The following is a 4,997-nucleotide window of genomic DNA, read 5'->3' as shown; positions in this document are numbered from 1 at the left end:
ATCAATTAGAAAGCATTTTTTTTCTTCATGATCTTTGACAACTATATCTGGTCTATTTGCCTTAATTTCTCTATCTGTGTGTATTGGCATATCCCAGAGTATGGTTGCTTTCTCGTTTTCTGTGACCTTTTCTGGCGTGTGTTTATACCATCTTTTTTCTGTTGTTATTCCATAGTGTTGGCATAGCTTCCAGTGTATATAGGTCCCAGCTCTGTCGTGTCTGTGAATATATTCCTTCTTAGCCAGGACTGGGCAGCCAGATATAATATGATTTATTGTTTCTTGTCGATCTCCACATATTCTACAGTTACTTGTTATATTTCTTTTCATTATGTGTTTTTGATAATTTCTGGTGGGGCGGCTTTGGTCTTGTGCAGCATTATTATTATTATTATTATTATTATTATTATTATTATTATTATTATTATTATTATTATTTTTATTATTATAATTATTATTATTATTATTATTATTATTATTATTATTATTATTATTATTATTATTATTATTATTATTAAAGGTGGTGAGCTAGCAGAATTGTTAGCACGCCGGGCAAAATGCTTAGTGACATTTCGTCTGTTTTTACCTTCTGAGTTCAAATTCCGCCGAAGTCAGCTTTACGTTCCATCTTTTCGGAGTCGATAAAATTAAGTACCAGTCGCGTACTGGTGTTGATCTAAATCGATTGCACACTCCCCCGGAAAAAAAATTCCTGGCCCTGTACCTATAGTAGAAATGACAATTATCATTTTTGTTGTTGTAGTGATTCTATTCGATTTTGATATCATTTTTCTACATACCAGATCCTGTTTTCTTTGGGATTATACCAAAAATCAAACAATTGTTACAGTAATAGCAACTGTTACAGTTTCAAATTTATTCACACCGTTGCATGTTTCCCTTTCAGGATTTCATATTTACCAATAAATAGATTTATGAACGGTGAACAGCGAGACTCACAAAAATTAACATATACATTTATATTTCAGCAGATTCAAACATTTTTACGTTAATCGCTGTTGCATTTCGTATTTTGGAGAAGACCTTATTCTTTCAGACCAATGAATCTTCATAACATGTTTGTTTCATTAGTGTAAAGGGACATCTAATGTTTTGACACTGTTGTGTGTCTTCAACCAAATCTAACTCGGGCTAATGAATATCAGAGGAGTTTGCGGATCTTGTTTACAATTCAGCAAACAAATCGTTTGCTGGTGCCTGTTGATATCTGTCAACCAATAATAAATCCTCATGTTCACCGTGACATTCCTTTTCATTCTTTATAACGTGCATTAAGACAGAACAATATCGAAACATCGTGTGTCCCAAATTTCGCCTATACTAATGAATTGGCTGTGTATTTACCACACATATTTCAGAAAGGAGAATTTGCTTTCCAGTGAAAAAAATACAACAGCGATTATTATATTTACATTCGAATCTGCCAGAATGTATTAAGAATGAGAATGTCATCTTATTTACCAATGTTTTCAATTTTTTTCCTTTGTTGTCACCTGGAGATACTATACCTCTTATTGTATAGTGTCTTCATTTTCCTTAGGAATAACAATATCTGTTCTACATCAGTCGCTTGGTCACATTCACACGTTCACTTTTTTCCATACATTAAATTAATCTCTGTACCACTTCTCAGCTCTGAACAAATTATATTTCCCACACAGTTTTCAATGAACAATTCTGCTGTATTGTTGTAATTTTGTATTCTCTTTGTGCAAAGTTGTAGCATTCACGCACTATATGGTTACTGCTTTAATCTTCTTTATTTATTTTTTTACCATGAATTTTAGATAAGTTAAAAAACTTTCTTATCGAAGAGGTATTTCACATCTATTGTTCTAAGTGTTTGATTTTGTACTGTATAGATTAATGCATCTTACAAAATTTACGTCTAAGTTTTACATCCGCTTTCGTATCCCTCATTCTTTCATAGGATTACTCATCTCACACAAACTATTTACATATTTGATTATACCTGCTCTGTATTTTATTACTGACACCACACAAGAGTTACTATCATGTTTTTTGTCATTTAAATTTTGTCTTTAAACCAATTGTAATTTCCTTGTAATATTTTTTTCAAACACTTTATATCATTTAAATCTCCTTTGATCTCATCAACCTTTAGTATTTTTAAATATTTATATCCGTTCTTCTCTCTCATCTATTACATCACCGGTTGGAAACTCAGTCCCATCTATTGACAGAATCTTTATTATTTTTATAATAAATATGCGATAATTTTTCCAATGAACACCATTCTTTTGCTTACACTAAACAGACGAACAGTTTTAACTAAAGAATCTAATTTTGCTATTTTCGAACAGTCTATAACAGTTCTTAATCAGCAGTCGATTCACAGCTAAATCATGCTTTTAGCGTTGTCAAGGTCATCGGATCCATATACACTACAAACAGTCAGGGTGATATACTATATTAATTTTTTTTAATTGTACTCCCTCACCACATTTCTGGTGTTGTCACTTCAGTCTTTTTTTTTTTCTGTGCATAATACTTTTTGGTTAAGTGTTATCCTACTGGCCAAGACAAACAGTTATACACAGTTATAATATGTCGTATGCTTTTCATAATATTGACACCTCTGAAAATAGTTCATCTCTGCTTTATCAACAAATGATTGAACTTTTGTGCCTCAGCTATTATCTTTATCACACCAACTTCTTTTATTTACTTACATCCTTTATCACACTAACCTCTTTCATTTACATTCTTTTTGTGAATTGGATAGTATTTGCTCTTCATCAAAGAAAGCATTTATACTTTCTAACTTATTATTATCATTATTATTATTGTCATTATTATTATTATTATTATTATTATTATTATTATTATTATTATTCAGTAGTTTTATTTTTATAACGTACTTTCACTTCACTACCGAGCGCAGCTCTGTGCGCCTTGGGTATGTGCTGTGGTTTGCTGTGGTGCTCTTATGTTTACTGTATTGAAAGTGTTTTGCGTAGAATGTGTGCAGTACCCAGTAGTGCAATTTTCTCTATGTTATATATATTTGTAAGTCCTGGTGTTTTTGTTATGTATTTGTCTGAATATTTTTTATTATACCTAAGGCACCTACTATGATAGGAATTGTTTCTGTTTTTAGATTCCACATTCGAGTTATCTCTATTTCCAGGTCTTATTACTGGTACTACTACTACTACTACTACCAAGAAGAAGAAGAAGAAGAAGAAGAAGAAGAAGAAGAAGAAGAAGAAGAAGAAGAAGAACAAGAAGAAGAAGAAGAACAACAACAACAACAACAACAACAACAAGCGTTTGCGCGCTGGATAAAATGGCAAAATGCTTAATGGTATGTCTTCTGGCTTTATGTTCTGAGTCCACCAATGAATTTGCCTTTCATTCTTTCGAGGTCGATAAAATAAGTAAATGTCAAGTACTGGGTTCGATGTAACTGACAAAAATCCTCCCACAAAATTGTAGGTCATTGTGCCTATACTCGAACTATTTACGTGGGTGTTAATCGTTCTCACAGCGACATTATTCTTCTCAGTACTCATGTGGATCAAGAAACAGACTCTATTATTTCGGTCTCTAACAATATCCGATTTATTAGCGTTGATGATTCCCAAATAATCGTTACATTCTCCCTCAGTTACAGCATCAGGTTGATTCTTATACCACTCATCGTCAATTTGGATTGTATAATGCCTACATATTAACCAGTGTAGGTTTTGGCCAGCTCTGCTGTCTTGATTTGGTCAACTGGTTCTAAGCATTTTCAGTATATTCTTTAGATTGAAAATTTCATTAAAATGTTTCGGAGTCATTTGGTGAAAATCACCAAGTCTATAGGAACTGGGAGTATCTAACGCGCAGTTTGATCAGTAATGCTATAAAATAAAGTTTTGGAAGTGTAACCATAAAGATTCCAGTAGATGTGTTGAATGCCTATATCACTTTCAGTGTTCATGACATCCTAACTGTTGTGCTTTGTCTCTGTAAATATCTATAGAAGAGATGATCGAAGTACTTCTATTACAAACAACAATTTTGCGGGTTCTTGGGTTAAAGCGTAACTGATTCCACAATTCAATCTTATTCTGAAATGAGTACACGACTTCTTGGAGATAGAGAAACTGTGAAAAGGTGGCAAAGCGAGACGTTTGTACTGTTGAACTATTAAGATTCTAGATTTAGTGAGCGACTCTGTTCTGGTACTCAGGCTTATTATCCTATTATAACTAAAAAATATACTTCTTCGGTTGTTCGAATGATACCAATATACAGATGCAAACATGAATATTGCTGTATATTTCTGTTTTTCTACAGAAGTATAAAATAATTGTTCGGGAACTACAAGCTTTTCCTTTAACCGGACTTGTCATGAATTTTTCCTAATTCCAGAGAAAGAATTTAGAGTAAATGTAAGTATATTTGAACATAAAATTGGAACAACAATTGAATTAACAAATGAAATAAGTAACAATACGATTTCGTAAAAGCGTTGCAATTATTTTAATTTAATTTCTATCAAATTTTCTGTCAAATTATTAATTTCTATCAAAGTCATAACAACAAAGAAATAGCTAAGGTGGTTTTATCGAAATTTATTTATTATAACGCTGGTAAGGGAAAATCGATCAGTGGAGAAAGTATTAAAATAAGACATGATTGTCTAAAAGCTACAATATTTGCTATAGATGATCTTTGGCCCGAAAATGGACGTTAGTAATTGAGGAATTTAAACATTTCAGCTGTCCACTAAAAGTTTATCTCAATATTTACACGAAGTGCCATTCTTTGACAGTGAAGTTTTTGCAAATATGCCTGAATAAAGTCATATTTCACGAGAATTGAGCATACTTAATGCCATACGCTACCACTGATTAAGGAATATGTGACAGAAATATAAAAGGGAACCTATAATTACACACCTACAGCTTGGATTTTGAGAATGTGTGATTGACATTTACATACATACATATATATAATATATA

Source organism: Octopus bimaculoides, chromosome 9 (assembly GCF_001194135.2).
Source record: "Octopus bimaculoides isolate UCB-OBI-ISO-001 chromosome 9, ASM119413v2, whole genome shotgun sequence".
NCBI lineage: Eukaryota > Metazoa > Mollusca > Cephalopoda > Octopoda > Octopodidae > Octopus > Octopus bimaculoides.
Note: the sequence above shows the minus strand (reverse complement) of the source record.